A 13665-nucleotide genomic window follows, 5' to 3' on the forward strand; every position below is an offset into this window, starting at 1 on the left:
ACTGTTCACTGCCACTTTAGCTCCCGCTAAAGCTAACTTTGTCAATGCCTCCTTCATTGCAAACATTGTCCCAACCTGCTTCAAATCAGCCTGGGTCTCCCCTCTCATCTAAAAACCTTCATAGGACCCACTCTCCCCACAAACTACCGACCCATAACTACAGTACCCTTCCTCCTAAAAATCCTTGATCACATTGCCTACTCACAGATCCAAATCCATCTTGAACAGAACCAGCTCCTTGGGTCCAGACAATCTGATTCAGGCCCGAGCACATCACAGAATCGCCCCTCTTCGACCTCAGTATCCAATGGCATGGGTAGTATAGCTCAGTGGCAACACCCTTGTTTTGGAAGCAAGACGATATAGAGCAACACAGGTTTGAATCCCAGTTCCTCACTTAGAAAGCTCTTCGGTATTAAGCGCATTATAAATAATCAAATAGAAATACAACTTGACAACTTCCGAGACTCTGGCAACATTGCTATCCTGCTTTCCTTGACCTCTTGGCAGCATTTGACCTCAATGACCATGACCTCATCTGCCAACACCTTGCTTCTAGCTTGCACGTTACCCGGGAGGTGGCCTTGTGGATCAAATCCTTCGCAAGTGAGCAAACCGCCAGAGTTTTCATCAGAACTACTACTGCAGACCCATCCCAGTCACATGTGGAGTCACTTTCAGGGTCCTCAGGCACTTGACTCACATTTTATTCTGATGGGTATAACAAGCACACACAGTAGTGTCTTGGTTGTTTAGAAAGGACTTTGGAAAGGGGAGTGGGAACTTAGGTTAGTGAAGTTATGTGATGATCATTAACCTTTCAAGCAGACATTGAATGACAACCCAAGCCAAGATGGAGGGAATGGAACCTTGGGGAAGAAACTCTTACCCCATAGGTATACTAAACTGACTTTCATCACAGCGCTATGAGGAGAAACATCTTTTGGACAAGACGCTGACTGAAAGTCACAGAGTAAGATAGGAATTTGTTCCGAGCAGAAAAACAGGAGAGCAACTGGAGTTAAACAGAAGAAGAAGTCATCAGGAAGATACTGGTGGCAGCAAAGGAATTTTTCTTATGTTACTGTATAGATCAAGTGTTTAAATATGTAATCTGTCAGTTGTTGATAAAGGAAAAGAGATTTGATAACGTGCTAGCATTTAGGTTTAAAGTTCGATGACCGAATTCTATACAATTAGAGATGTGTTTGAAAGAAGAGAAAGATGAAGCATATTTAAACAGTATAGGTTCTTGAGAGTAGTTAGGAATTATACAAGTATGCATTTAAATACGAATTGTGCTGCTACGTAAATGCGTAACTAGCAGAAAAGAGAAAGGTAGGTGCTTGTACAGGGGAGTCAGTTTTCATCTGACCCTCTAATGTAAGATCAGTGGACTAGTGAGGCAGCGTGCACGTCCGCCATTTTGTCTTCACATCGTAGCATGCACACAAGTCGCAGATGAGGCATATAGTAGGCTGCAAAAGTTAGTAAGCCAAAGGGAGTTTTGGAGCTACAGAAGGTCACCAGCATTTTGGTCGGCAAGGGCGTGGAAGAGGCAATTTTAGTCAGAGTTATCCTACAAGCATCAGTGGTGATTTGCATCATCACTGTGAAGATGGAGTGGAGCACGCGAGCCGCAGGGTGTTATCTGAAACAGGTGAAGGTGTACATGTCTGGGGGAGCCTATTGCAGCACACTAGCTAATAGTAAATACACCCAAGTATAGACTTTGGCACTTTAAAGTTGAACAAGAAGCGAATTCAAAAAGTCACAGAAATTGGATTACAGTAAAATTATTTTTATTAGCTGAGGAAGCACAGGTATGAAGGGCAGATGGGGGGACACAAGCAAAGTATAGTGAAGAAGAAGTAGAGATATGTAGTTAACTTATGTTGTGCTTTTACATCCACAGGAGAGCAGGAAACTAGAAATGCTTGTGTCTGTCCCTTCTGTTATTTTGTCCGCTTCCCCTTTCCCTCCGGTGTGATCAGTTCAGAGCCATACCAATGTAGTGTCTGGGACTGAAGACCTCGGGTGTAATTGTGGGGTTCAGCAGCTTCCACAGAGAGTCAAGTACGGACCTGAGTGCCCCTCAGGGCTCCTGTATTTCGCCCATCCTTTGCAACACCTATACTAAGCAACTATTTGACCACCTCGACGCCATGGGCATTTCACACGACACACACATTTTTTCTTCCAATCTCAGAGAACTATGACCAAGATGTCATCGCAATCAAGCACACGTAAGTATTATTTAAAATTGATGGCCGACCATAATCCCTGTCTCAATGATAATAAAACTGAACTGCTACTCATGAGAAGCCCACACCATTTAAATGCCTTGAACACATCCTACTCCTCCTTCCCCATCAATGGAACCACCATCTAGGTATCCAAACACATGAAGACACTGGGCACATACTGTGATGCTGAGCTCAACATAACATGCCACATCAATGCTCAGGTTTGTTATACGTCCTACACGGCCAAACTGAATACACTAAGCAGAACATTTATCTCCCCAAAGAACTGTCTGACTCTTGCACGAGTCACTATAGGCAGTAAACTCCATTATTGCAATGTTCTTTTTTCTGGCACTTCTTCCAAGAACCTAGCTAAATTACAGCTTTTACAGAACAAGGCACTAAGAGCAGCGGTGTGATTGAAACACTCTGACCACATTTCTACCAAGAGAAGTACATTGGCTACCAATTAAAGCACAAATTGAATTTAAAACTCTAGCTATTACACACCGATGTGTGTACCTAATGCTCTCTCCTACCTTATGTCTCGCATCAGGAGCCAAACCCAAGATGCACCCCCTTCACTCCTCTTCTTGCCTGGAACTGAGTACACTGAAAATTAATTGTCAGTGAGTGGGCAGCACAAGCTTCTGTGTTTCTATGCCCCCCCATTGTAACACTCTACCTGGACATATTAGAAATTAGAAATTAAACATCACATATTGCCTTCAGGAAACTCCTGAAAACATGGCTTTTCAACAAATACTCTTAATTTCTGGGTTTACCCACTATCATTTTCTTGGTCCAGGTAATTGACTCTGAACAACTTTGTTACACTTGACTAAAGTATGGCTTGTTTATCCTGTACCAGCCCTTTGATACCTGCAGGTTTGGGCGCTAGATAAATGCATAAATAAATAAAAATAAAATACAATAACATATCTTAGTGTCTGGTGACTTATCAGCAAGGTGCTCAACACTAATCGTCTTGTTATCAATTCACAGCATGGTGCTCTGAGTGTCAAGCCACATTATGCTGTTAGGCAGAATCACCTGCAGTACCCTTTGGGAACACTACAGGCACAGTTTAAGTGAGCAGTACACAAAGGACCAACCAATACAGTTGTTCAAGTATACACTCACTCACGGTTTCTTAGTAAAAGAATATACATTTATTTACTCAATCGTTTATAAAACATTACACTAGCATAAGCAGCTCAATATCACACAAAGATACACCACAAAAATCCAACCGGTAAGTAACTGAACAAGTTTAGCTCAAAAATGAAGAAGGAGCAAAATGGCACTTCAGATACTTAAAAAAGGGAGGAAAAGACAAGGTCATAAGAATAGACAGCCCAAATACATTCATAGGCAGGGCAAAGTGTTTCAGTTAAATACAACCAGCAATTCTTCTCAACAGGCCTGGGCCAAAGTCAATGGTTCAGAGTCTTTTGTATAGGATAGCACAGTTCTGGTAAGTAACGGTTACGTCTTTGCCACAGATTTTTAAAGGATTTGGCTAGGCGAAAAGTTTGACGAAGGTTTAGGAAAGGAAAAGCCTTTGTAGTTGAAGAAAGCTTCACGCACTTTCTCGATGGAAAAGATTTCCGGATCGCGTTTGCACAGTACCTTTTTAAATTAAGAAAGCGGTAGCTGAGGCAGTTGTTCCTGGCAGTTCGAGCAGATCTCGCTGTCCTGTTCTTCAGTCGTGGGGACAAGAAGGAGGATGTTGGGAGGTTCTTGCACTGCCAAGGGGAAAGGCCAAAAGCTGTAGCAAGACATCGGTTTAGGTTTGAGTGCCTTTAAAGTCCCCCTGGTTTCCTTCCCTCCGGCTATCTGGTTTTCAACAGCACTCTGAAGAAAATTCGACCAGAATAGGATGGTGTCCAGGTGGCTTAGAAGTTGGTTGTTCCCACCAAACTCAAGGGAAGAAGTTAACCTTGAAGGGCTTCTCTGTCGATTGGAGTTTCAGGCAATTCGGATCTGCAGCAGGGCTTCAACGGCTGTCCACGAGTTACAGCAGTCTTCTTCCTTCAGCTCGTCTTCGGTTCTTTCATTCCAATGGTCGACTCTGCTTTCCAAGTCCCAGAGACCCGCTTTTAAACAGTTTTCCCCCATTCATTCAGCCTGGCTGTCAATCACCCGGCAGGGTGGCTGTCCTTGCCGGTCAGTCAGCCAACCAATCACACCAGAGTGCATTCAAGGCTCCTAGGAGACATAGCACAGGGAGTTTCGGGCACCTCCTCACATCCTGTCTACCCCAGACACTCTGGCACCAGAGGAGGGCTTCAGCACAGAAGCCTGCCAAAGGGCACGAACAAAGGGACCAAACCTGGTTTGGCGTGCAGAGTTACATACAAGAAGGACTTTTCCTAAAAGAAATGGCAAAAAAAGATGACCAGAGTCTGTTTTTACAGATAGGTCTGGGGCGCCATATTGAAAAACATGGCTATCCCTTATTTTGAGCTACCGTTGTTAGCGGTCGCGAAAAATCACGGTAGTTAATCTAAACCACTGCCACCAGCCATTTTAAATAGGTAAAGGTAATATTTTACTGTTACATGAGTTTTTTGACTCAGGGGAAGCTAAGCAACCCCTCCAGCACTCTATAGTAAAATAGGGTGTGCTGGGCCAGTACATTTAAAGAGACTAGTAAAGTACATTTTACTTTACTTGCCCTGGGAGACAGTAGTCAGTCCCAGGGAAAGGTATTTAAACCTTTGGGGAGTCTGAAAGGACACCCCTGTGCCACTGCACTGAAGGTGCTGTGTGACACCCAGAAAAAGATAATGCCAATTGAGTTGTTTTAAAACTCCATAACCAAAGAACACAAAAGTAAAACACACACACAAAATACATGGAAGAGTGCAAAAAAAAGGCTCACACTCTTCCCAGGTAAAAAAACAAATCCTAGTAATCCAGCAAAGTTGCGGGGGTCTCAAAAGGTAAGGGAAATTAGCACATTTGGAGAATTCTCCCTAACAATCGCATAGCAAGATACTTGGAACAGCATTATGCTTCTAGGTAAGAAGTCAAGGTCTTTCAGTACAATGCCTTTGCCTCCTAAGCAGGCTGTTTAATCCTGTAAAAAAAATAGGATTCTCTGCAGAACTAAACACGTTTGTGTGCATGTATATTTCAGTGATCAACCATGCTTCTAAGTGCTTTTCTATAATTGAAAGTACATGTGTTTATAAATGAAAAATAAAATCTCGCTAAGAGGCTGCTTTGAAAATGTAAAGCAAATACAGGTTAATATAGGCTTTTAGGGCACTGAGCGATTCATGTTGTTTAAAACATTACATGTACCTTTGCAGTATAGAGTGCCCTCCAAGTGTATAGCACATCACTAGTCTCTAGGTGCTACATTGTAACACTATCTTCTACTAACGTGCCTTGTCAGGCCTAGTCTAGGTTACATATAGGAGGGGAATTCTCAAATGTCATGATATCTTGTGTGCTGCTTTTTACCCCGTAGGGCAGAATGAGTGCTCACACATGACATCTCCCCTAGATATCATGAAACAGTAGGATTAACCAAATCATTTCTCTACATGTTCTACGCCAGTTTCTTTCACTGTTCACCACTTCCCCCCTTGTATGGTCTGCCATTGCTTAGTTTTCAGGACCCTGTGGTTCCTGCCCTAACAGGTCAGACATAGTGAAAACTAGAATGTCATTAGGATCCCATTTTATAGTATTGTTTAATAAGAGGCCCTCTCATCTTAACTCTGAGGAGTGTAAACCTGAATCATCAAAGGTATCCACAATTGCAATCAATGCATCAATGTCCATAGTGTAGTTGGCTGTATCAGCAACATTTCCATCTGGTGGATCAGTTCATTTACAGGCTGGCAGTTCTCTGGAATACCAGACGTTTATTCTGGCAACTTTCTGTGAGGTTCCGTGATTTCTTCTTGCATCTGATCGATGTGCAGTACTATCCATGATTGAAGTGCACATGCAAGTCTTAAATGTCTCTTCATTCATTCCTCTTCCTTATGCAATTTTTTTTTGATGCAATAGAGTAGTTTGGAAGTCTTGTCAACAAATATATTCTGTGGGGACACCTATTGCAGAACATTATACCCTCAAATGTACCTCCAACTCTTCCAGGTTCCAAAGCCATAGTGTAGTGAGCTGTGGTGTACCTGATAAGGTCTCCACCCATTGCGGCATGAACATGTTTCCAGGATGCAGATCGACTGGCTGACAGTTTAGGATTCTGTGCAACAGCTCTATGCATTTTTAAGCGTGATTTGTGTAGGCCTTGTGTAGGCAAACACCTCTTTGTCGTGTCTCAGTAAATTAAAGGAGAAAGAAGATAAGGCCATACTCTGCTACTTGATCCACAGAGTAGGCCCCAAAGTACAGACCATGTTCTTGGCTGTTTGTAGCAGTTCAGAAGCCTCAAAAGTAGACCTCAGAGCAAACATCAGTTCTTTTTTGCTGTGTTGGAAAATACTAGTCTGATGATGTCACCTGCTAGTGTTGGACCTGAGACTGGATACCCAATGACGGGAAGCTTTTCTCTGTTACTCATGCAGTGGGAAGGCAGCCGGAAGCTGCTTGATTCTTCCTACAGTTTTTGGCAACATGGATATTTCACTCGTAGGCCTGAGTCCAAGTTTATATAGACCAAATTCTTTCTGAACCTAGGAAGACTGTGCTGCCGTTTTGCTTGGCACAAATAGTGATGTTGTTCTCCAGCGGTAGGCCAAGGTTGAAAACTCCCCACTGTTTGCAGGAATTTTGGCAAGTTTTATACTGTGTGGGTCCGAGACTGTCTTAAAGAAGGAGGTTCTCCCCTTCACCAATGCAAGTTCTCATAGATGTGGCAAACATGGGTCACTGTCTCAACAATGGATAGAGGTGCACTACATAGCTGTAGGATGCAATTCCTGCTAAGCATAATGTCTGGCTGTATTTGCTTTGGTGTAGTCTGGCCTAGGGTGCTCTACATGTAGGGTTGTCAGCTGCAGTTGCCCTGGAGCAGGGTAATGTTCTAAGACGCTTCACAGCGGTCGAGAGACAGATGGGATGTCAGATATGCAAGCTGCAGTTGGAGGATATGATGTGGTGCTTCTGAAAGCTGATGCAAAAAGAAGATGTAAATCAACTGTACTGGACACATTTTCCTTATTCTGGTACTTCCTTTTACAGAACATTGGTATCTTTTTTCACTATGCTATGATATTGTTTTAAAGCTAAAGCATTGGTTATTTTACTGTTCGATTTGTCTGTGTCCATAAAATGGCTTTACCCAAGATCACACTGTTTGTAGTTGTTTCTAAACTATGAGATTTAACTGTTGAAAGATTTGCACTTGTTTGTCGTTGCAGTTGTGAATTCTACTTCGTGATAACAGATGCTAACATTTTCTAGCATATTGGGCTTGCATATAGGCTTGTCCTATCTGAACCCTTTATATAGTGATGTTGCTGACAACACAACCTATTTGATTGTCTACCTGTTTTGTAGGCACCCTCATTTACATTTGTATTTGCAATCATGCTTGCAATCTTGAAAAATGTAATGTGCCACGTTCAAAGCCAAACAAGCCTGCTTATCTCCTTTATACTTGAGTAGCGTCTTTGATGCCTGGAAGAATGAATAGGATCTCTATCTGCCCTTGCTCTGGCACTCAGAGAGAGAGTAATTCATAAAAACATGAATATTACTACATGCACATATTTAATGCATGTTTATGCTGTTAAGGAATAACAATAATGGTTTGCTTTTCAGTGTTTCCTAGGAAAAAAATGCAAATTTGAAATGAAAGAGATGAGATTGTCGACTCTTTGCACAATAGATATTGGACAGTCATACCTGTATTTTGTATTACACCTATATTCGAAAAGTTTATACATATTTGAGCATCAGCACAAGTAATGGAATACACTGTTATTGTAGTGTGCAGTTGGTATTGTACGATCAGACCGAAAAAAAAGGTCTGACTGTACAATATGACCGAAAAATGCGCTACCACCAAAGGTTCGAACACCAAAAGTTCGAACCTTTGGTGGTAGCATTGCAGATAAGTAACAAAAACAAAAAAAAACTGCAGGGCTGCGGGGGTGTCCCCCGCACCCCCTGCTCACTATACTTTACAGTATACTTTACAGTATAGTGAGCAGGGAGTTGCGGGGGAAACCCCTGCAGCCCCCGTAGCATGTAAGTGTGTTCGCATGAGAAAGGTGCAAACTTTTGGTAGTTCGCACCTTTCTCATGCAAACATTCCGGCCGCTGCAAAATCAGCCACGGTCGGATCACTTAGAATCGTGCAGTGTGCTGCAATACAAAGGCTCAATTTCACACACAGTTTGTGTAGCATTAGCACTTGACAGAATACACTTTGCAATCGTTTACTCTAATCATCAGAGAATTCTTGATTGTATACCTCAAGGTATATTAACATATGCAATATCCAGTGTCGCTGGCATTACTTACATGCCTAGTCAAGCTTTGAGGAGAATGCTATGTGATTGAGTTTATTTATTAGAAAATATTGCCATTTGCAAAAATCATTTTGTGTTAAATGTGCACCTTTGCGTTGGTAATGTGGTGCATACATGACATCAGTTATTATAAACACTTGAATGAAGAAGTGCTCCCGTTCTATGTGGTCACAGCTAGTTCTTACACACACTTAAAGGAACATATATCATTCACAATTATATTTAATCATTAACTGAAGACTGAGCAACATCAGGAATTTCAAAGGGTCAGAACTCTTTCTACAAGAAAGTTAATCACCCCACAAGTGTGCGCTCATTGTCCTGCTATGTCTTAGTAAGTTACTTTTTTTTTATTGTTATAGCTGAATGATCAACTTTACAATGTACCGCATAACAACAAGGCTTATAAATCAGCCGTTCATAAAAGAAACATCGAAAGGACAAGAGAAAGAAGAGGAGAGAGTAAAGGAAGCATAATATATACAATACAAAATAAAATTTGCAGTAAATACACTCACACCAACAATGAAACGCTATTATCTACATAAACACAATTGCATATATTCGTTATTGATAATTACTTGCACCTTAAATTGTATATTTCCTTGGTTTGGTTTTATTTTGTATTCAACATGGAATATTGCATCATATCCCAAGGAAGCAGACATTCAATTGTGTGACTTCTGTGACATATAAGTTACATGCATTTGCTGTGCGTAGCCAACTATCACTTTTGGCTCATGTGCATTCATGTTTTGCCAGTTAATTGGCTTTGTCAAGGTACAACATTGCACTCTTTGACCCTGTGTGTCTGCTATTTTCTGTTTGCACCCAATTTAAGTAAGTGCAAGATGTGGATAATATTTATTTTACACATTCATGGTGAGGCAGTAATGGTAACATAGCATTCATGGTCATTCTGTCTGGTTTCTGTTGGTTAATAGCTTGGCTAGCTATTGATGGGTCAAGTCGGTAGATTACCTCTTGCCTTCCTCAATCGGGTGGGTTTGAAGGATTGTGTTCTTATTGGAATGTATTCATCTTAGGGTACAGTTACTTCTTTGTTTATTGGACATGAGCCTCTGGTGGCTGCTTATATTTATTGGTCTCCCGTGTGGCAATTCCCTCTTGGGATTCCTCTGGGTGATGCAGTGGGTCCTTGTTTCAGGCTAACTTTTTTCAGACAGTGCTTCCGAATGTCGAGCAGTTTTCTATTTCTAGATGTGTCTATCTACCTCAATAAAGAATAACGTAGGTGCTCGTCTGAATGTAAGTCAGATTGTAAGTCAAAAAGCAATATATTGTTATGTGTCCAAACCAACTACTCTATCCCTACCACCAAGAAATAAACCAAAAGGGATTCAATACATTCTTATCACAGCGAGAATGAGAATGGCTCCCTTATTCTGGTGAAATAATACAGTCGTAGGCTGATTTAACAGCAGTCTCTAGCAACAGGGACTGATTTAGCAAATACACTAAGACCAGCAGGATGACACCCTTCTCCTGGTTTTTCTGGAAGAGTTTTGGACACTGTTATTTGATAGTCCTTTGTTCACTATTTTAGAAGTCTCTTAGCTTCCTCACAAGGATTTGCAAACAACAGATTTAAGGCTTTATCACCTCTCCTTCTTAGTGCTGGCACTTTGTCAGGACTTTGTATATCTTGACTATCGGGGAAATTGTTCCCTGACAGTCTTGGTCCTTTTGGTATTTTTCACATGTGTTTGGTTTTCCACTGTTACAAGTGAGTTCACTCCTGAGGCACTCTTGAGATTTATGGTTTTTCATGTCACCTCTGTGACTTCAGCGATCACTCTCAAGGAATACTTGACTCATGGTTCTCTGGGTATAACTACTGTGATGAGGGAGATCACTCCCGTGGAATACTTGACTCTTTGGTCACACTCTACCCCACCTGACCTTCATGTGCCTCCCGTTACCTGTATCTTCACTGGGGAGCACTATGACTTCTTTCCAGGGTCTCAGGTCGCTGTTGGTTCTGCACACATTCAGAGCATATTCCTGTTTTCTTCCTCTTTTGTCTGTGCAGCTCCATGGAACAGTTGCTGTGGTAGTCTCGGCCTGTTTTATGGACCACTCAGTCCACCTCAAGTGGACACTCCACCGCTGGATTGTTCCTTCTTCTGTAGCGAGCTGTGTTTACTCTGGCACGGGCGATTCGTCGTGGCTTCTTCTCCCGAGACCGACTGTCTCTTGACACTTTGGACAGCACAGATTTGAATTCCCCATGCCCTGCAGTATGGACATCAGCTTCACTTACTGCTCTTCCTGCTCCCCAAACCCTGTAGTCCTTCTTCACTCTTTACTTTATATTGCTGGACCGGCCCCAGCGTAGTATCAGTGTTTGTTGTCAATGCCTCTAACGTTATCTGCATGCCTCGTGGTGGCCACTTCATCACAGTACTTTAGTACTCCCTTCTTTTGTTGTTATGTTTGTTTCTTTGGTTCTTCCTTGTCTCAGTCCTATCTGGTTTTACAGCTGAGATAGTAGAGACTTTACAATAACACACAATAGTAGTTCAGGTTAGAAGGAAGACAGAGACAATAGGACCATAGCTTTTGGGCACAAAGGTTTTTCTACGGGGTGATATCCTTATCCCAATGATCTCAAGCCTAGAAACACTTCTGTACAGGTGCTTTATAAATGCCATATTTTATCATATCATATCATGAGGGGAGTCTCTCCTTATGAGGTACTCCATCTATTTACAACCCGTAGGGGGTCTATTGGGTAGCAGCCTCATCTTTTTAGCCACAAAAGAAAGTGCACCCCTCTGGGGAGAAGTAACAAGATCCCAAGAATTGTCACAACCCACAGGAGAGTGATCTAGATTCCGCCAGTAAGGGTTGTGGTAGGAATAGAGGTAGTGAAAAGCATATACCCATCAATGTGTACTAGCCAAGAGAATAGGCAACAACCCTTGCAATGGGTGGCTTCTCCTGGTTCTCTACACAGGAGTGGTTTACTGATATTGCATATACTTTACGGATCCTATCGGATCGTCATCACATTAAGTACATATGTTATATAGGTATAATGTGGAATCTAGAGTTGCTTCTAGGTGGAGGTACTTCATCAAGATGAAATCTCTTGACAAAGCAAGCATTGGATACAGGCATTTTAGTTCAGTGTGCACGCACGATTTTTGAGACAGAAAATATTCATGCATGAAAATGTGCTTAGTATTGCTTCACTGTAGTGCCCGATGCTCTAGGCTATGCTATGGTAGTGAGCTATGGTAGGCTGATTGCTGTTTCTGTGCAAGAGTGCAAATGCAAGAGCATTGCTTGAATGTAACCCTGCTTTCCAATGGCACTAGTTTAAAAGCACTGGGCCTCATTAAAACGAGTGTGGTAGAGGGTTAACGGTGCCGGTAGAATTGCCGGTGCCGTTAACCCTCTACCGCCTCATTGATTGATTGATTGATTGTTTATTTATATAGCGCCTATACACAATGGGCCTCATTACGACCCTGGCGGTAAGGGGTTCACGCCAGCGTTAGCTGCGCCGACCCCTTACCGCCAATTACGAGGTCCCTTAGCGCCATGGAGGTTTTAACACCCGATTTTAGCGGGTGTTAAAATCCATGGCGCTAAGGGACCATGGAGTTAATTACGCCACCGTAATTTACGGTGGCGTAATTAACGCCTTCCCCACTCCCATTATGCCCTATGGGGCAAAAATGGGAATGGGGAAGGGTAAATGGGGATTGGGGACTTACCGCCCCGCCAAGGTCGGAATGGGGCGGTAAGTCCGCCAACCACCATGGCGTAAACATAGTTTACGCCATGGTGGTAAAGTGACGGCCCAGGCGGTAACTTACCGCCTGGGTCGTAATGAGGCCCAATGTGTTTCAAAGTGCTTCAAGGAGGGAGGAAACATAGGAAAATACAGTTACATTTGATTATAGTCCTTGAAACAATACAGAATGTGAAAAATAACTATCTTAATAGGCCTGATGACATTTCGGATAGTGCAAGTGCATAGAACAAATAAGGCAAAGAGGGAAGGGAAAAGAAGGAGAACAAAACAAGCAGTAACATTACTATGCTAGATGACAATTGATGTAGTGCAAGAGGTAAACAGGAGGAGGGCTGGGAGGAGGGGATGGGGGCCACATCAAATGCACACAAACCATGCCTTTCACAAAGTATGCCTGTAGGTTTCAAGTATACTATTAAACGTTGTGATGTCACTGACACCATTTGTTGAAGAACATTATGTACCTCTAAGATGGTAATTTAATGCATTGAGTAACATTCCGACTCCTCGCTCTCCCTAACCAGACATGTCAATGCAAGGGCCTGAACAGCAGCCTACACAGCTAAGCTCATTAATGCCTGTCAACCCTTTCTACCATCTGACAACTGCACCACACTAGCCAGAGGTAGTACTATCCAAACTAGATTTTTTGCAATGCCCTATTCGCAGGATCCTCTACAAAAAACATGAAAAAACTACAAATCATACAGAATAACATCCTCAGAGCAGCACTGAAAATCCCAAAAATGAACACATCTACGCTGCAAGATGCAGCACCCTCTGGCTACCCGTCTTAGACTGCATCAAATGCAATACCCTCTCCATCACACAAGTGCATCACAAACACAGCCCCCAAATACCTCACTAGCAAAATCATCAAACAACACTCAGACAGACCCACCCGAGACATTACAGCCCACCACCTAACTACGCCTTTTAAACAAGCAAAAGTAGGCGGCCGTAGCTTCCCAGTAATCGTGGCCGAACAATGGAATGCCCTACCTCTCTCACTTAGGTCTGACCCCTCGTTATACTCCTTCCACAAAAAAACTGAATACCTGGCTCTTTACAAAAGACCCCTAGCTCACACTACCAAACTACATCATCTATATGTTAGACCAGATCAGGCCCACATCTACCATATTAGGCACTGTAACTACCTCCTCTCTAT

This window comes from Ambystoma mexicanum, chromosome 5p (assembly GCF_040938575.1).
Source record: "Ambystoma mexicanum isolate Mex_15411 chromosome 5p, UKY_AmexF1_1, whole genome shotgun sequence".
Lineage (NCBI taxonomy): Eukaryota > Metazoa > Chordata > Amphibia > Caudata > Ambystomatidae > Ambystoma > Ambystoma mexicanum.